General features: G+C 36.2%; 1 protein-coding gene and 1 non-coding gene across 5 annotated transcripts in view; one reads left to right on the plus strand and one right to left on the minus strand.

Annotated features, from left to right (window-relative positions):
* The window catches only part of UBTD2 (ubiquitin domain containing 2), a 63069-nt gene that overhangs the window by 21555 nt on the left and 20239 nt on the right, over positions 1 to 21275 (minus strand). The window contains exon 1 of one of the 4 annotated variants that reach the window (XM_057312323.1): positions 8612 to 8685. The exons of the other annotated variants lie outside the window; for them this stretch is intronic. The gene's annotated coding sequence lies outside the window, so the exon portion shown is untranslated. Of the gene's footprint in view, positions 1 to 8611; positions 8686 to 21275 lie in introns of those variants that run through there. 4 annotated transcript variants of the gene reach the window in all.
* Positions 1279 to 1381, plus strand: LOC113264168 (U6 spliceosomal RNA). The gene has a single exon (XR_003319572.1). It is a non-coding gene; the product is annotated as a U6 spliceosomal RNA (small nuclear RNA).

Raw genomic sequence — 21275 nt, forward strand, 5'->3', positions numbered from 1 at the left:
AAAACCAGAGCATTCCGTTTCACTAACACAATAGCCTAAGGGAAAAGAGTGCATATTTAAAGAGCTCACCATCAAAGGACAAAATGTTGTTGCACAGAATTCTGAAAACTTGAAAGCAGCAAGGAATAGGATTGGGGTAATGTTCCTATATTTAGATTGATTAGAGTCTGAAGATCATGAAAACGAAAGGGAAATTTTTGTCACTCCCAAGAGTTAAGAATAGATCCCATAGAACTCTTCCATAACAGATGGTGCTGGCCTAAAACTATACTTGTATTTTATTCTCATGTAAATTTAGAATGCACTACACAAACACATATATACTACATATATTCCCTTTACCTAAAGTATCTAACTGCCAAAATAAAAATAGGGATACGGGAATTAAAATGCTTAAACTAAGAGCATCAACATGCCAATAGTCAAAACCGTAGGCGTTAACTTCTCTAATATCTGAGAATTTAGATGTGGAAGAGATCTTAGATGGTACCAGTTAACCTTACTATTTGACAGGAAGGTAAGAAGACCTAATGAGGATAAATGACTTGCTCAAGATCAAAAAGAGTCAGGACTATAACCCCAATGACTAGATCCAAAGTCCAGAGCGCTCTCCATTTTAGCACTCCATGTCTTACTGGGGCTGAGAAATCTGTTTTCTTTTACATATCAAATCAATCACAAGCTTCCTTCAAAATAAAGCATGTGTTGAGTTGTTTTTCTAGTAGCACTGATTCATCTTTGATAGGCTTTGTTAGGACCAATGGAGTGTCTCTGATTGGACAAAGGAAAAGCTAATGGAGCAGCACCAGATCCCCAACCTATCTCATCTACCACCTAATTCATTTCTTCAGAGATATCATGCTCACTAAAGAGGAATCCTAAAATAAGGGAGGAGGTAATGCAGTTTTCTGCTCTGTCAGCTTCAACTTAGAAGTACTCTGCACCTATAACAGAGTAGGCACTAAAGATCATATGTATGTATACTTACCTAAGTTAAATACACCATTTTTTATGCTGTTTTATAAAAAATAGAAACAAGAACTTTGATCATGCTCCCACCCTACAGTTTATAAATATTAAGCAGTTAAAATATAATTTTAAAGAAATTTATATAATTTTTAATGTTGTTTACTTTATTGAGGAGAAAAAATAAAGAGTTTTTTAGAGTATAAATCTAATTACCAATGGCCTGAGCATACAAACAGGCAAGAGGATAGCGAAACCTACAACATCGTATATCCAAAGATGGGCGAGTCTCATTAAAAATGTTACACAAGTGTGCTCACTTTGGTAGCATATATACTGAAATTGGAACGGTACAGAGATTAGCATAGTTCTGTGCAAGGATGGCATGCAAATTTGCAAAGCATTCCATATTTTAAAAAAGTTACAGAAGCACACAGTTAAATCCAACAAATGCATACAAAAAAGCCCCAACTTCATTTGGAAGGCTGAAATTACATAAAATTGGAACTAAGAATACGGTCACTTAACTGGAGCCCACTATACCTTCTGAGTAGTAAATGAAATTTTCAGATGGTTCATTCTACTGGTCTGGGGGAATGGTTTTATCTAGAATTACATTCTTTGCATTGCAAGGACTTTACTTCTATTAATTTATGGGTTGTTCAAGGGATGGGAAGCACACACACAAGCCAAGGATGCCTGCCATCCCCACAACTATTTAACCTTGTTTTGAAAGTGTTAGCCAGCACAATCTGACAGAACAAAACAATCAGAAGTGTTAGAACCAGAAGGGAAGGAGTAAAATCATCTCTAATTGCAGATGATATGATAGTATGACTGGAAAATATAAGAAAATCAGTGCTAAAATTGAATGATAAAAAAATCAATATGGTAATGAATACAAAATGGAAGCCATATATATATAAAATATCAGCGAGAAGACAGAATGGAAGAAGAAGGTCTCATTTGTAACAGTGACAGAAAAGATACAATACCTGGAATACAATACCTATTATCATGATATATTTTTTAAACTCCTGACAGTCCCAAAAGTAGACTAGACTTGAACAAGATGAAGACATCTCTTGTACTTGGACATTAACATGTCCAAGCTGTCAATTCTTTCCAAGTGAATATCTACATTTAACATGTTTCCAATGAAAATAATTTAAAAAAAAAAAAAAAACTTTCTAGGGGTGCGCCTGGGTGGCTCAGTCGGTTAAGTGTTTGCCTTCGGTTCAGGTCATGATCTCAGGGTCCTGGGAGCGAGTTCTGCATCAGGCTCCCTGCTCAGTGGGGAACCTGCTTCTCCCTCTCTCTCTGCTGCTCCCACTGCTTGTGCTCTCTCTCTCTCTGTCTCAAATAAATAAAATCTTAAAAAATAAAAAAAAGTTTTTAAAAATTAAAAACTTTCTGAAGCTAGATGAGTTGATTCTAATATATAAAAACAAATGGGCAAGAATAGCTAGGAGAATCCTGAAAAAGAAGCACAAGCGAGCTGGCTCTACAAATATTAAATACATATTAAATACTACAAATATTAAAACATAAAACCACTACAATTAAAAGTGTGTTAAGGCAAATGAACATTTAGAATATAATGAAGTTCAGAAAAAGTCCATATATACATGGATATTTAGTATATGATAAGAGATTTTATCTTAAACTGTTGGAGAAAAATGGGCAATTTAAGTAACAGTGTTGGAATTGGACAGCCACTTGGAAAAAGATAAATTTGGGTCAATACTTAAACTGTACACCATAATAAATTCTACATGAATGAATCAAAGGTCTAAATGTAAAAACTGAAACAATACATGCACTACAAGAAAATATAAATTTCTCTGTAATAAAGGAATAGCAAATGCTTTTCCAGAAGCAATGAGAAAAGACTTAATTTTCATGTGGGGGCAGAAGTCAAAATACAAATGACAAGCTTGGAGAAAATATCTGTAACTTATATTATAAGGGGCTAATCTCCCTGGTAAAACTAAAAATGGAGAAGAAGCAAAAAAACTGTAACAGAAAAATGGGCAACGGATGTGAACATCCAGTTCAAAGAACAAAAAAAGGTAAATGACATCTGAAACAATTTCTAATCTCCCTCATAAGAGAAAAGCAAGTGAAAACTATGCTGGAATTCCCTCTTTTGCTCTTAGGCAACAATTCACAAATCTGACACTGGTAAGTTATGGAGAAATAAGATATTCTCCTACATTTGAGGTAGGAGTCTAAGATCTCATAGGATTATTATCCGAAGGATTCCCAATGGAGGGGGAATTCGGCAACATCTAATATAATCAGTTATTCATCCATCCACTGAGTCAGCAATCCCAGTTCTAGGATTTAATTTCTAGATATACTCCATGTAGGGGTGCCTGGGTGGCTCAGTCAGGAGTCTGCGTCTCCTCCCTCTGCCCCAACCCCTACTCGTGCTCTCTCTCTCGCAAATAAACACAATCTTAAAAAAAAAAAGATATACTCCATATAAATATGAAAAGTTATTTCCTGCAGGCTTATTTGTATTAGAAGCAATGTAATAGATATAACATGGTACAACCATATGATGAAATATAACGCAACTGTGAAGAATAAAGGAGAATTGCAGAAACTCAAAATGGAGAAATTTCGAGAATAATTAAGTAAAATAAACAGAACAGTACATATATAGTAATACATTTTGTTTAAAGAAATAGGAAAAACAACTACCTCTCTCTATATATTTGATTTTGTAAAAAACACACAAACTAGAATAATAAACCAGAAATTGATGAAAATGGTTATCCACAAGGGCTATGGGGTAAAAAGGGATAGAGATGGGAACAAGACTTCTGAATACAGCTTTTTATACAGATTTGACTTTTGAAAAATTGTAAATGTTTTACATATGCAAACCAAAATCAAGCCATAAAAGCAAGCTCTAACACTGAACACAGAAATAAATGAATGTAACTGTATATCAAATGTTAACATAACCATATAAAGAAAATAAGTATTTCAAGTCAATTTTGAACATGATACTCTGATTATACAGCTTTAGTGGGGTAAATTTTAAGGAACAAAAAACGAACTACAAAAGACATCTTTAACTTTACTCAGCAGGTTAAAGTGCTAAGAATTTATGTACACTACTAATTACTATAATTCTGCAACACTGGATAAAGCAAATAAAGAACTATATTAATATCAACAGGAACAGAATTTTATTTTATTTTATTTTTTAAATGATTTTTATTATGTTAGTCACCATACAGTACATCCCCGGTTTCCGATGTAAGGCTCGATGATTCATTAGTTGTGTATAACACCCAGTGCACCATGCAATATGTGCCCTCCTTACTACCCATCACCGGTCTATCCCATTCCCCCACCCCCCTCCCCTCTGAGGCCCTCAGTTTGTTTCTCATAGTAACAGGAACAGAATTTTTTAAATTTATTTATTCGACACAGAGAGAGAGTATACAAGTAAGCAGAATGACAGGCAGAGGGAGAGGGAGAAGTAAGCTCCCCGCTGAACAAAGAGCCCAACTCGGGGCTCGATCCCAGGACCCTGGGATCATAACCTGAGCCGAAGGCAGATGCTTAATCAACTGAGCCACCCAGATGCCCTAGGAACTGAAATGTTTAATAAAAAATAAAAATATATAAAATAAAAAGAAAAAAACTTAGGTTAATTTTGAATTGTACATCAATATGAACTTGTAATTTAAAAAGTATTTTACAGGGGCGCCTGGGTGGCACAGCGGTTAAGCGTCTGCCTTCGGCTCAGGGCGTGATCCTGGCATTATGGGATCGAGCCCCACATCAGGCTCTTCCACTATGAGCCTGCTTCTTCCTCTCCCACTCCCCCTGCTTGTGTTCCCTCTCTCGCTGGCTGTCTCTATCTCTGTTGAATAAATAAATAAAATCTTTAAAAAAAAAAAAAAGTATTTTACAGCTCTGTTGACTAAAAGGGCTTAGAAATAATGACAACCCAGTAGTAATAAGCATACCTTGCTCCCAGATTTTAGTTCTAAATACCACACCCAACTAAAAGGTCCTAGGGCATTTGGAGAAACGGATAGTTCTATGACTAGGGCTGGAAAAATTAAAAGCAAGCCTGGGACATGTAGTTGGGCTGAGAGAACAAGAAAGTGCTCGAGTGACTAATGAGATCACCTCAAAGGCAAAAAGGAGACAGTCCGAAGGAGACAACATCTGCGTCAATTTTGGAGCATAAAAAATAATTACTAGAATTGACTTTAATATACTGAATAAGTAAAAATTCATGAATCTTTACTCCTACGAAAAGGGGAGATGAGAGAAAAAAGGCTCTTTCTTACTGAAGAATACCAGTAATAAAGGAAGAATGACATGTTTAAAAGAATCATTCTTTACAACCCCATAACTGATTAGGGTAAGGATCATCAATAGATATATTAAAACATCATGGGTAACAGGACATGCAACCTGTCAGAGGATCACAGAGGAAAAATTACACTGTAGATAGCGGACACTCATTACTTGAACCAAATAGCCAGACTTAAACTCCTGATGCACTGCAGTATGAAGTAGAAAAAACAAAGATGCAGTAATCTTACCCAAAATGTTTAACTGAATCTAATCAAACTTCATATCTGAACTTATTTATAGGAAATAAAAAAGGATAAAAGAAAATGTTAAAATGGGTTTAGACATAGTCAATTACCCCCTGGAGGGCAAGACTGTTCCCAGTTGAGAACTAGTGGTCTACACCAAATAAGACAAAACATGAACTATGTTTGGAACCTGCTTTGAAAAAAGTTACAAAAGACATTTTGGAACAGCTGGATAAATCTGAATATGACTAAATAACAGATGTCATTAAGAAATTACTTTTTAATTTTCTTAGGTATGATAATAGTATCATAGTGATGTAGTAAAATAGTCTTATTCATAAAGGAAAAGCATGCTGAAGTTTTTAGAAGTGTCATGATACCTACAACTTTCAAATGGTTCATCTGTTAAAAGTGAGAGTGTGTTGGGGCGCCCGGGTGGCTTAGTCAGTTAAGCATTTAACTCTCAGTTTCAGCTCAGGTCATAACCTCAGGGTTGTGAGACTGAGCCCTGAGTTTGGGGGGGGGTGGGGGCTCTGCCCTCAGCACGGAGTCTGCTTGAGATTCTCTCCCTCTCCCACGGCCCCTCTCCCGCTCACGTGCATACACTCTCTCTAAAATAAAAAGAGAGAAAAATGTAAATATAGCAAAATGTTAACTACAAATCTACAAGGGTACATGAGTGTTTATTGTACTACTTTTTTTCATATTTGAATATTTTCACAAATTTTTTTTAAAGAAAACCCAAACACTGAGAAGCAATTAAGATCTGAATACAATATTTAAGGCACTTCAGTTCTGATCCTGATATCTCATCACTTCTGGATACTCAACATTATGTTTACATAATTGTTGAAGTTACCCATGTTTGATTATCATAAAGGATCAGGGAACCATAAGCTTATGATACCAAGCACATAATTCAGAAGCCAAATCCGTGCTACTCAAACTCCCACGTTCTGAGTTCTATTTACATATGTATGGCTTTTAGGCACATGCCTAATCCCCTCATATATTCCTATGCCCAGATTCCAGTGCCTATCCTTGAGCACTGAAGCTGGCCTGGACCATTTATAATTTAGAACCCAACAAGCGAAGGGAGATCTGGAAAACTCAAAGGGTCAAAACAAAAGCAACAAAACCGTTTAACATTATTACTTAAATCCTCATCTATGGGCTGAAAATTATTTGGAACAGGGGTTAATAAATCAGCAACAGTATCTAAAAGAACACTAAATAATGATATAATAATCATAAATGTGTATGCAGCCAACAATAGGACTTCAAAGCGTATGAGGCAAAAACTAATTGAATTAAAGGAGAAATAGACCATCCCACAATTATACTTGGCTACCTCAATGTTCTTCAATCAGTAACTAGTAGAATAAGAGGACAGAAAATCAGCAAGAAGAATACAGAAGACAGCAAGAACATTATTAATCAACCTGACATAAATAACATTGATCGGACATTTCACCGAACAAGGAAAGAATATATATTCACAGCAAGGGCACATATACCATTCATATCAAGATAGACAATACAAAACCCAAGAGAATAGAAATGACATGAAATATGTTCTACAATCATAATGGAATTAAATTAGAAATTGATAACATAAAGTTATTTGGAAAAATCCCCAAATAATTAGAGATTAAATAATACACAACATCCAAATAAGTCATGGATAAAAGGGAAGTTAGAAAATACTTTGAGGGGTGCCTGGGTGGCGCAGTCGTTAAGCGCCTGCCTTCGGCTCAGGGAGTGATCCCAGCGTTCTGGGATCGAGCCCCACATCAGGCTCCTCTGCTAGAAGCCTGCTTCTTTCTCTCCCACTCCCCCTGCTTGTGTTCCCTCTCTCGCTGGCTGTCTTTCTCTGTCAAATAAATAAATAAAATCTTTAAAAAAAAAAAAATACTTTGAGGGGCACCTGGATGGCTCAGTGGGTTAAGAACCTGCCTTTGGCTCAGGTCATGATCCCAGGGTCCTGGGATTGAGTTCTGCATCGGGCTCTTTGCTCAGTGGGGAACCTGCTTCTTCCTCTCCCTGCAGTTCCCTCTGCTTGTACTCTCTCTCTCTGTCAAATAAATAAATAAAATCTTAAAAAAAAAAAAAAAAGAAAGAAAGAAAGAAAGAAAGAAAGAAAGAAAGAAAGAAAAGAAAAGAAAATACTTTGAATGGAATGAAAAGGAAAATATGACATCAAAATTTTAGGATGCTGCCAAAAAGCACTGCTTACACAAAAATTTATAGCATTAAAATGCTTCTATTAGAAAGTCTCAAATCAACCATGTAAGCTTCTACCTTAAAATGCTAAAAGAACAAATTAAACTAAAAGTTTAAGAAAGAAAATAATAAAAAGCAGAAAACAAAGAAATTGAAAACAGAAAAAAAGAAAAATTATAATGGCAAAAGCCTCTTAAAAATTAATAAACTGATAACAATCTCTAGCTAGACTGATCAAGAAAAAAAAGGACAAAAATGGTCAACATCAGGCACGTGGGTAGCTCAAGTCATGATCTCAGAGTCCTGGGAGATGGAATCCCTGCATCGGGCTTCATGCTCAGTGAGGAGTCTGCTTCCCTCTCTCCCTCTGTCCCTCCCCTGGCTTGTACTCTAGCTGTCTCTCAAAAATCTTAAAAAAAAATTTTTTTTTCATTTTTAAAAATTACCAACATCAGCAATGAAAGAGGGAACATCATGAAAGATCCAGCAGATATTCAAAGGATAATAAAGTAATATTCACTCGGGAAAAAAGAGATAACTTGACTACCACTGTATATACTAAAGGCTTTGAGTTTGTCTTTAAAACTTCCCAACAAGGAAAACTTCAGGCCCAGATGGGATTACTGAATTCTATCAATATAAAGAAGAAATGATATAATTACTCATCCTTTCAGAAAACAAAAGAGAAAGGAATACTCTCCAATTCATGTGGACACAACTGCACTGATAACAAAATAAGACAAATACAAAAAAAAAAACCTATAAACAAGTATGCCTCATAAACATAGATGCAAAGATGAAATAAAGACCTTATCAGGCATATAAAGACTGAAAGAATTTATTACCTGCATTCCTGCACCACAGGAAATATTATACAGTCCTTTGGCAGAAAGAAAATGGTAACGATGGAAATCGGAATCTACACAAAGGAATGGGGACCATCAAAAATGGTTAACTACGTGGATAAATATAAAAGACATTTTAAATTATTATTCAACTCTCCTTACAAAATAATTGAGTGCCATCACCAGGAGTGGTAGAGTAAGGACTTCTGAAATGGTCTCTATAAATACAATGAGAATATTGGCAAAAACTGTCAAAATAACCTTCAGAACTCTGGCAATTAACCAAAGACCTCTTACAACCCAGGGAGCATGTACTCATTCAAGAAAAAGTGCTATTTTGGTAAAAACCACGAGTATTGTGGTATTTTAAGATGCCCTTGACCAATCCCCCTCTTCCCAGCTCCAAGATAACCTTGAAAACCAAAAGACAGCAATCACAGTAAAAGCCACCAGCACCACAGCCACAAGACGGGTCCGAACACGGTTGGAGCTCTTTAAAAAGCTCTTTAAAAGTTTATTTGCAAAATAAACTGTCATCTTTTGGCCTATGTGGAAGTTCTCTAGGAAATACTACTCATAGAGCTTGTCTTTATTTGACCTAATTTACAGCTCTCCCAGAATAAACAGCCTTTTCCTGGGGGCGTTTGTCAAAAACAATAAGCAGAAATTGTTTAACACTGCACCTGCAAGAGGTAGTGAAACATTTGGGGCAAGCAAGTAAAGCTAATCAAAGCTGGGGAATGAGATGTCCAGAAAAACGCTGACATGTTTCTGGGAATCTAAAAGGCGGACCAGGTATAGGACTGTGCATATCCAGGGCTGTGTACATGATCAGGGAAGACTGAGAATGTACTGAGGTTTCACTTCCGACACTAAGACTCTGTACAAGCAGGAAGTAAGAGCTAAGGCACAGTAGTAAACTACCTGAGTTTTAAAGGTAAGTCCCAATAGGAACAGAGCCATGCAGCAAAGAATGGGAGAGTTACTGGTTCTGTACTTTTAAGGAAATATATGCAATCATTAGCTCATCACTAAGCTAACTAAGCAGAGACTTCAGGGGCCTCACCTAATAAAGAATACAAACTTTACTGAATTAGTTCAGTAAAGTCAGTAAAAAAAACCCAAAATCAACAACAATCCCTGAAGGAGGAGAATCTGACTTGAAGGGTTGTCATATATTATCTTAAATCTTCAGTTTTTAACCAAAAAATTATGAGACATGCAAGAAAAGTATGGCCCACACACAGGGAGGGGAAAAAAAAGCATATGATAGAAACTGACTGAGAAAGTCCAGACATTGGACTTATTAGAGTTTAAGTCAGCTATCTTAAATATGTTCAACGAACTAAAGGAAACCATGTGTAAAGAACTAAAAGAATGAGAACTAAGTGGTTTTTTTAAAGTAGGCTTCATACCCAATGTGAGGCTCGAACTCATGACTCCAAAATCAAGAGTCATATGCTGTACTGACTGAGCCAGTCAGACACCCTTGAGAACTGTCTTTTTTTTTAAAGATTTTATTTATTTATTTGACAGAGAGAGAGACAGCCAGCAAGAGAGGGAACACAAGCAGGGGGAGTGGGAGAGGAAGAAGCAGGCTTCCCGCTGAGCAGGGAGCCTGATGCGGGGCTCGAACCCAGGAACTCTGGGATCACGCCCTGAGCTGAAGGCAGACGCTTAATGACTGAGCCATCCAGGCACCCCAGAACTGAGTCTTAATAAAGAGATAGAAAGTATTATTTTTTAAATATGAGCAGAGTTAACACACAATTTTATATTAGTTTGAGGTATACAATAGTGATTCAACATCTCTATTTGTTATGCTACGCTCACCACAAGTGTAGCTACCATCCGTCATCACACAAAGCTATTACAACATCATTGACCATATTCCACAATATCATTGACTATATTCCCTATGCTGTGCTTTTTATTCTTGTGACTTATTCATTCCATAAATGGCAGGCTGTATCTCCCGTTTCCCTTTGCCCATTTTGCTTCCTCCACCCCCCAAGAGACAGAAATTATTTTTAAAATCATGGAGTTGAAAAGTGCAATAACAAATGAAAAACTCACTAGAGAGACTCAATAGCCGATGTGAGCAGGCAGAAGAAAGAATCAGTTAACATGAAGATAGGTCCATTGAGATGATCTAGTCTGAGGAACATTAAAAAAAAAAAAAAAAAGGAAAATGAACAAAGCCTCAAGAGACCTTGACAATGGTGTAACCAATTAAGATTACCAATAGACATACACATAATGTGAGTCCCAGAAGGGAGAAAAAAAGGTAGAAAGAGTATTGGAAAAAACAGTGGCACAAAACTTCTTATATCTGATGAAAAACATCGATCTACACAGCAAGTAGATCAACAAACTCAGAAATCCCTACCTAGACATATCATAATTAAACCGGCAAAAGCCAAATATAAAGAGATCTTGAAAGAACAAGAAGGAACTCATCACATACAAGACATTCTCAAAAAAGTTCAACAGCTCATTTCTCATCAGCAGCCATGGAGGACAGAAGGCAGTGAGATGGCAAATTCAAAATAATGAAGTGTGTGTCAACTAAGAGTTCTATACCCAGCAAAAAGTATATTTTGAAAATTAGGGAGAAAGTAAAACATTCCCAGAGAAACAAAAACCGAGAGGATTTGTCACTAGCAGACTAGCTCTGCAAAAAATACTATAGGAAGTCCTCCAGGCTGAAATAAAGGGATACTTGACAGTAACTTGAATATACACGAAGAAATAAGAAATATCAGCAAAGGCAAATTTACATACGCAAATATACACAGTCAATATAAAAGACAGCAAATATATATACATATATATATATGTATATATGTATATATATTTTAAAGATTTATTTATTTCTTTATTTGACAGAGAAAGACAGCCAGCGAGAGAGGGAACACAAGCAGGGGGAGTGGGAGAGGAAGAAGCAGGCTCCTAGCGGAGAAGCCTGATGTGGGGCTCAGATCCTGGAACGCCAGGGTCACGCCCTGAGCCGAAGGCAGACACTTAACAACTGTGCCACCCAGGCACCCCAGCAAATATATATTTTTGACTTGAAACTGTTTCCTGCTATTTGATTTTTTTTCTTTTAAGTAGGCCCCACAGCCAGCATGGAGCCCAACTTGGGACTTGAACTCACGAGCCTGAGATCAAGACCTCAGCTAAGGTCAATAGCTGGATGCTTAACCAACTGAGTCACCCAGGTGCCCCTCTTATTTGATTTAATAGACAACTGTATAAAGCAATAATTTTAAATCTGTGTTGATGAACATATAATGTATAAAGATGTAATTTATATGTCAATAACAACACAAAGAGGGAGTGGAAAGGGCTATATAAAAGTTTTTATATGCTACTGAAATTAGATTGGTTTCAACTAGACCTAGATTGTTAAAAATTAAGATGTTAATTATAATCTCCAGAGCAACCACTAGGAAAATGATTCAAAAGTACACAGTGAAAGAAATGAAAAGGGAATTAAAATGATACATTAGAAAATATCTATTTAACACAAAATAAAGCATTAATAGAGGGATAGCAGAAAAAAGGAGTAAGACATATAGCAAAAAAATATCAAAACGGCTGATATAAATCCTATCTTACTAGTAATCACATGAAATATAAATATTAGACATTCTAATCAAATGTTAAAATTTACAGGGGTGCCTGTCTGGTTCAGTCAGTAGAGGATGTGACTCTTGATCTTGGGGTTGTAGGTTCACCCCACAATGGGTACACAGATTACTTAAAAAAAATTTTTTTTAATCTTAAAAAAGATGTTGAAAATTACAGAATGGACAAAAACCATCATCCAACTACAGGCTGTCCATAACAGACACTTCAGATTGAAAAACACATTTAATTTGAAAGCAAAAAATCGAAAAAGATATATCATGCAAGCAGTTACCAAAAGACAGCCTGAGTGGCTAGATTTATATCAGACAAAATAGACTTTAACACAAACATTCTTACTAGAGACAAGGACGTTTTATAATAAATAAGTCAATTCATCAGGAAGATATAGCAATTATAAACAAATATGCACTTAACAACAGAGTCCCAGAACATATGAAGGAAATACTGACAGAATTGAAGGATAAAGTTCTACAATAATAGTTAGAAATCAGAATACTCCATTTTTAATAACAGATAGAATATCTAGACAGAATATCAATAAAGAAACGAAGACCTGAACAATACTATAAACCAACTAAATCTTACAGACAGATATATAGAACATTCTACCCAACAATAGTAAAATATAGTCTTCTTAAGTGAACATGGATATTTGCCAGGATAGACTAAAAAGTTAGGCCACAAAACAAGTCTCAATAAACTTAAGACTGAAATCATACAATGTATATTCTATGACCATAATGGAATGTAGGTAGAAACCAATAGGAAGGAAAACTGGAAAAGTCATAAATATATGGAAATTAACACACTCATACCCAATGAATCAAATTAAAAAAATCACAACGAAATGAGAAAAGACAAATGAAAACAAAAACACAAAATATAAAAACTCATGGGATATGAAAAAGCACTGCTCAGAGAGAAGATCTCAATAATCTAACTATACATCTTAAGGAACTAAAAAAAGAAGAGCAAAGTAAACCCAAAGCTAACAGAAGGTAGGTAATAATAAAGATAAAGCAGAGATAAAATAGAGAACAGAGAAACAACAGAGGTTCAAGATAAAGCCAAAAGTTAGTCCTTTGAAAAGATCAACAAAATTGTCAAAACTTTTAGCTCAACTAAGAATAAGCGAGAAGACACAAATAGCTAAAATCAGAAACAGAAGTGCAGATATTATTACTGACCTTACAGAAATAAAAAAGGAGTATAATACTAGAATACTATGAACAATTAGTTGTACACCAACAAATTAAATAACCTAGGTGAAACGGACAAGTTCCCAGAAACAAATTATCAAAATTGACTTAAGGAGAAAGAGGGGTGCCTGGCTGACTCAGTCAGTGGAGCATACAACTCTTGATCTCGAGTTGTGAGTCTGAGCTCCACACTGGATGCAGAAATTACTGAAAAGGAAAAAAATCGAAGAAGAAGAAAAAGAAAAGGAGGAGGTGGAGAAAGGAGGTGGAAGAGGAGAAGGGGGAGGAGGAGGAGGAGGAGGAAGAACAACAATAACAACAAGAAGAGACCTATAACAAGAGATTGAATCAATAATCAAAAACTTCCCAACAAAGAAAAGCCCAAGACCAGATTACTTCCCTGGTGAATTCTACCAACATTTAAAGAACTAACACCAATCCTTTTCAAATGCTTCCAAAAAAAGAAGAGTAGAGAACACTTCCTAACTCATTCTATGAGGCCAGCCTTACCCTAACCAAAGCCAAAGATAACTGCACAACAAACAAACAAAAAAACAAAAAACCCCTAAACAAAAAACAAAACAAAAAAACAACCCTCCAAAGAAAAGACCAAATACCCCTTAAGAAGATAAATGCAAGGGGCGCCTGGGTGGCACAACGGTTAAGTGTCTGCCTTCGACTCAGGGCGTGATCCCGGCGTTACGGGATCGAGCCCCACGTCAGGTTCCTCTGCTGGGAGCCTGCTTCTTCCTCTCCCACTCCCCCTGCTTGTGTTCCCTCTCTCGCTGGCTGTCTCTATCTCTGTCAAATAAATAAATAAAATCTTAAAAAAAAAAAAAAGAAGATAGATGCAAAAATTCTCAACATACTAGCAAACCGAATCCAACAGCATATTAAAAAGATTATAATACTATGACCAAGTAGAACTTGTTCCAGTAATGTGACTGGTTCAACATAAGAAAATCAAAGTAATTAATATGCCACATTAATAGAATGAAGGAAGAAAAAATCATGCAAACATCTCTATGAATGCAAAAAAAAATGCACCTCATAAAACCCAATATTCTTACATGATAAAAACAATCATAAAGCTAGGAACAGAAGGGCACTTCCACAAAATGGTAAAGGGTCTTCATAAAAAAAACCCACAGCTAACATCAAACTCAATAAACAAACACTGAAAGCTTTTCCTCTAAGAACAAGAAGATGAGAAGGTAAGAGCTAAGAGACTCTTATTGTATCTTAAACAGAGCAGGGAGGGAGATCCTATAGCAGTAACATTCAATAACTAAAATATACACTCTAGTACGTGTGTGCTGCAATGTTCAATTACACACACAAATCACTATTCATTGGGAACTCAAAACTTTTTCGTTCAGACATGTTTGAACTACATAAAAGAATATATAAAAACATCACCTAAATATCAGCATTAATGTAAACAGGCACTACATACAATGGAAAGAAAACTAACCTCACTTCAAACAAGGAGTTATATGAGACATTTGAAATCTTAGAGCATATATACCACTATGCATGATGGTATGACTTATAACAATGAGACTGTATACACAATGTCAAACGTAAAACTAGTTACATTTAATCACTATGTATTTATACAGATGTATCCTGAGTAGGTACAAGTTGATGAGGAGGCATCATAGGCCAAGAAATGCACTGAAGGATATAATTCCCCTGTGACAGAACCGAATTTTCACTATTCAAAAGAAGTCCTATAATGAAAAAAACAAAAAGAAAAGGAAAATGAGAAAGAAAAAGGAAAGGGAAAGAAAGAAGAAAAGGAAGAAAGAAAAAGCAGACAGATATTCATTTATACAAAAAGAAACAGAAGGATAAACCAGAAACCAATGATACTGGTTACTTACAGAGGGTGGGTAGAAACAAGAAAAGAAATAATGGGAGGATGGGTAAGAGGTAGAAATAGATAAAGTAACACTTTTCTAAGTTTATCTTTTTGCCTAATCTAATCTTCAAAACTATGTTAACTTTACACATATTCAAATAAATAAATAAATAAATAAATAAATAAATAAATAAAATCAACATGGAAGGGGAAAACTAAAAATGGAACACAAATAGAAACAAATGGCTCTAACTGTATTTCAAATAATTAATATACTATTAAAAGGATGTGTACCTAACCTAAATTTCAGAGGATAGTAATTTTGTCAGTAACTTTACCCTGAAGCTAAAGATATAAAGAATTATAAACAACTGCAATTGGTAGTTTTGCTTTTCAAAATAAAATGAATTAGCAATTCCAGAACTACATCATGTGTATTCTCAGACTGAGTAAATAACTAAATATACTGTGGAAACTGAGAGCCAAATTTTTTCACTGTTAAGAGAGAAAATTACAAATACAGGCAGGGGAATGCTAGATATCAGTGTGAACTCACTGTTTTAAATACATAAGATAGAGATGTGTGTTATACACATGTCTACATCATATATCTATCTATCTCCTAGCTCTTTTCACTGAGAGAATCTAGAGGCAGTGACACTCCAATAGCACCAAATACACCTGGAGTCTAGATCCTGGCTTCCAAATATCATTCTCCACTAGAAGGAACAAGGGATCCCTGGCTGATTTCAGGACTCTGACAAGTAAAAATACAAAATGAGCCTGAAACATCTTGTTATGCCAAAAAACAAAGAAGTGCTCAACAAATAATGAAGGCATGTCGAAAGAACACAGAGGCCAGCTTGGAGAAGCTCCCACTGGCCAATATGGTACAATTTAAGCATCAAAATAAATAACAATAGTAACAGATTACACCTCACAGAATAAAACAGAAAAATAGTTTACTTTATGGACTTAAGAAAGCCCATACTAATACAATAAGTAAATGAATGGGGGAGATAAGAGGGTTCTTTCTTACACTAAATTTAATAATTATAAAATTATAGGGGTGCCTGGGTGGGTCAGTCAGTTAAGCCTTTGCCTTCAGCTCAGGTCATGATCCCAGGGTCCTGGGATGGAGCCCCGTGTCAGGCTCCCAGCTCAGCAGGGGAGTCTGCTTCTCCCTCTGCCCCTACTCGTGCACTCTCTCTCATTTACCCTCTCTCTCAAATAAAATCTTTTTAAAAATATATAAAATTATTAATAATTATAAAAGTGATGAAATTTTAAAAAAATCACCATTTGACAATCACCGTAATTATTTGAGGCAAGAATTATCAATGGATAAAACTAGTACCTGTTGGATAAGAAACAAAATATTTACATAAACTCAATCTTCCTACTAGATACTCATTATTGCAAAGGGAAAACGTTAACTTTACAGTTAAGAAACTTGGCTGGCACCAGAAGTGATCAAAATTAACATCACCAATAGTGGAAAAACAGACATTATGTGACTCCTGACATCATGCACTGGGAAGGACACAATCTCTGTGGTATTCTTGCCCCGACTACATAATCATGAGGAAGCCAAGCATGATGAAACATCAGACAAGTTCAAATAATGAACACTCTGCAAAAAGGGCCTGTACATTTCAAAATAGCAAAGCTATGAAAGATTAAAAAGTCTCCGGAACTGCTCCAGATTAAAATAGACTAAAGAGATACACAACTAAACAGAATGCATGATCCTGGGAGATTTTCTTTGAATATCAGTGAAGATAATGATGAAATTACATAACATCCACAGAGCAAATATTAGCATTATACCAATATTAATGTCCTGATTCTGACAACTGTATTGTGGTTATATAAGAGAATGTCCTTGCTCTTAGGAAATACACACTAAAGTATTTTGGGGTAAAAAGTTTTCCTGTCTGTCTGCAACTTATCAGATGGTTCAGGAAAATATAAGTATGTATACATATGTACATATATATAAAGAAAGATTATGAAGCAGATGTGATAAAATATAACATTTGGGGAAATCTGAATGAAGGGTATATAGACTTCTTCCTACCGTTTTTGCAACTTTAAATCTGACATTATTTTAAAATAAAGTAAAACAAACAAAAAAGACTTGTGACCCTTTGATAATCCCTTGGATATCGATTTGGATCTGGGAGAGCAACCATGGTATTAACCTAGATCTCACCAGGCCCCAAAGACCCAGGGCACTATAAAGGTGCGGACTGTGTCTGGATGGAATTAGATTTTTTGAGACTTTCCTTGACCAACTCAAAATTCTTCAGGAATTTACAGGAATATTCCTGTAAGCATTTAGAAGACCCTGCCGGGAATGACCCTATCACTCTGATTGTAACATCACGGGTATAGAAGGTAGCAGCTTGCCACAAAATGTTGCTTTTCTCAGAAATAGTAAGTCAACAGAGAATGAGACTATGGCCCAGCCACTCTGAAGAGTGCTATCTATATACTGTCCTACTGAATGCTCTCAACTCCAGTATAATCTCCATCTTAAAATGAGGAAGCAAACTTAAGAGGCAAAATATCTAGGTGGGGAGGAGGGTAAGGAAGATGACAATAATGAAATAAGTTTAATTGGATTGTTACAAAGATTTAATGAGGCAATATTTCTCACACACACAATTAGAACATTGCCTAGCATATATAAAAACAATACCTAAATGTCTGTTAAATTAATAAAAATAAAAAATCTCCTAAAGATCATAAAGCTAACTGATACAGCTGGGATCAAACCCAGATTGACTGACTCCAAGGGTCATATTCCTAGCCACTAGGCCTTTTTTGCCTCATGGCTTTAAGAGTTACTGGATTAAATGTTCAACTTTCACCTATCCTCCCAAAGTGAGCCTATATGATAATCAATCCATCTGTCGGGTCACAGCGATTTGAGGTTAAAGGTGTGAACCGGTGCTTAGGATGGCACAGCAAGTTGGCATGGATCTTAAGTGCCCAAACGACACACTATTTCCCAGACAGCATACGCCAGTTACCAAAAGCATGTTGGTGCCTGTCCCAAGCCACTGCCAAGAAAACTAAAAAGTGTTTCCTAAGCCACCAGTGGATCCACAGACTCTTTATTCAAGGGGGTCTCCATTTTCAATCTGAAAAATTTCCTTTGCTTGAGAAATTGGCCAAAATGTGAGTAAATGCACTTTACTTGAATTATACTCATTTGCCAAGTCCTTTTCTTTTAATGGGTTTCTAAAGGCAGTCAAAGCCCTCTTTTAACAACAGGTCAGAATCAAAGAGTATGTTCAATAGACCCATAGAACATAATGGTATTTTGGCTTGTCCAAGATTTTGCCACGAAATCTGTAAAGCAGAACTAGGACTCAATCATCAAATCCTCTTTCTCCACCACGTTATAAGAAAGTGATATTTGATGCAAACAATCAACAGAAAAACTACTAGAAACTGTACTCCCTTGGGGTTAGATTCATGGGGAAAGAGACAGATCTTGAATGTCACTTTAAATTGTATCTATGGCTATTACCGTTATAAAAATATAAGCTTTACTTTTAGCTTATTAAACTGCATTGTTCCAAAGGAAGTAATGTCATAAGGAATACATATTCTCACAAGCTGCCCACATAAATGCCTTGGGAAACTTGCTCAATTATAGCAGGGTATTTCCTTTGCTCTAGTTTACATTGCATTTCCTCAGATAAAGTCCTGGGAAGTGCATCTCTCCCGTCATTGTGGTGACTCTACTAATTCCTAACTTGCAAAAGACAGCCAGGTAAGTGTTAGAAAAAATACTGATAGGGGCGCCTGGGTGGCACAGCGGTTAAGCGTCTGCCTTCGGCTCAGGGCGTGATCCCGGCGTGATGGGATCGAGCCCCACATCAGGCTCCTCCGCTATGAGCCTGCTTCTTCCTCTCCCACTCCCCCTGCTTGTGTTCCCTCTCTCGCTGGCTGTCTCTATCTCTGTCGAATAAATAAAATCTTTAAAAAAAAAAAAAAGAAAGAAAGAAAAGAAAAAATACTGATAATCCCTCCCAAAAAGAAAAGTTAACAATGACATTTCCATTATATCCCAGAACATCAGTAAAGTCAGACTCTAGAAGCCATAACTGCTCTAGAAGTGTAGCTACAATGACTTCAAAAAGCACTTCACCTTTCTCTGAATGTATGATTTTTGTTCTTTTATACATACAGTATACAACCTGAGTATGAAAGAATGTACACCAAAATGTTTATGTTAGGTGGTAGGATAAACACAATTTACTTTTTCTTAAATATGCTTTCTGTCTTTTAAATTTTTTTTACAGGGCTCCTGGGTGGCTCAGTTGGTTGGGAGTCTGCCTTCAGCTTGGGTCATGATCCCAGGGTCCTGGGATCAGGCCTCGCATCAGGCTCCTTGCTTGGCAGGAAGCCCGCTTCTCCCTCTCCCTCTGCCTGCCGCTCCCCCTGCTTCTGCTCTCTCTCGCTATCTCTGTCAAATGACTGAATAAAATCTTTAAATGACCATAAATATATACAGTAAGAAAAGATTAGTCCTAAGTTCTCACATAAGACACTGTATATAAGAATGAATATACAGGGGCGCCTGGGTGGCACAGCGGTTAAGCATCTGCCTTCAGCTCAGGGTGTGATCCCGGCGTTCTGGGATCGAGCCCCACATCAGGCTCCTCTGCTAGGAGCCGGCTTCTTCCTCTCCCACTCTCCCTGCTTGTGTTCCCTCTCTTGCTGGCTGTCTCTATCTCTGTTGAATAAATAAATAAAATCTTTAAAAAAATTAAAAAAAAGAATGAATATACAAAAAAATATATACATACATATTTTGTATATGTATGTATTTTTATATATACTACATAATGAACACGTGTGTGTTCATACACACACAGGAATCAAAAGCTTCAATTCCTCTTCTTTCTTACCTAGAAAGCAAAGTAATCTTACAAATGTTCCAGTCTGAACTTTTTTTTTTTTTAAAGATTTTATTTATTTATTCGACAGAGACAGAAACAGCCCGCAAGAGAGGGAACACAAACAGGGGGAGTGGGAGAGGAAGAAGCAGGTTCATAGCGGAGGAGCCTGATGTGGGACTCGATCCCATAACGCCGGGATCACGCCCTGAGCCGAAGGCAGAGGCTCGGCCGCTGTGCCACCCAGGCACCCCCCAGTCTGAACTTCTGACCAGGGTGATTTAGTTTAGCAATGTTATAAGTAGCTTTTAGACTGTATCAGGAATAAATGCAAAGACATCATTAGTCAATACCTTTTTATTCATTAAATTTGTTTAATTTCATTAAAATTGTATAGCATTTCAGTACAAAAATAACTTGCCAATGTATTTTATACCACCTATTATTAAAGCAGAACTATTTCTCAATGGAAACAATTTTATTCTACATCTTAATTTTCTTTAATCTCCCTCAGTGTTTCATCGGAAAACTTCTTTTTCCTCCGTCTTTAATAAATGGTAGAACTTCTCACACTTTTATTACTTAGGCTTTTGGTATTCATCCTTATTCCAAACTGGAAAACCTACCTTTACCATTGAAATGTAGTTCTGTCTCTGTTTATTATTCCTGTCTTAAAATGCTTAAGAATCAATCATTACAGAAAAAAAGTTAAATGTTTTTCAGTCATTTCTTTGCCCTATGCAGTTACGTTGTAATTTCTACTCAGTATATTCGGTATTGGTATACAGAAAACAAAAATGCAACACAAGAACCTATTTTCTACTCCATGACAGATCCAATACAAAAAGACAGTCTCCTTCTTGCTTCCAAGGGTAGCTTGCTTCAATAACAGATAAGCAATTCTTCCCGTTCTCAGAGCTCTTGTTACAGCTGAAGTATCTTATTCAATGTTCATTCCAGAAGTACTGGGTATCATTTTATTGTTTCTCAAGTTTCTTTTCATTATATCCTACTTATATGTGGTGGCACAC

This window comes from Ursus arctos, unplaced genomic scaffold (assembly GCF_023065955.2).
Source record: "Ursus arctos isolate Adak ecotype North America unplaced genomic scaffold, UrsArc2.0 scaffold_15, whole genome shotgun sequence".
Taxonomy (NCBI): Eukaryota; Metazoa; Chordata; class Mammalia; order Carnivora; family Ursidae; genus Ursus; species Ursus arctos.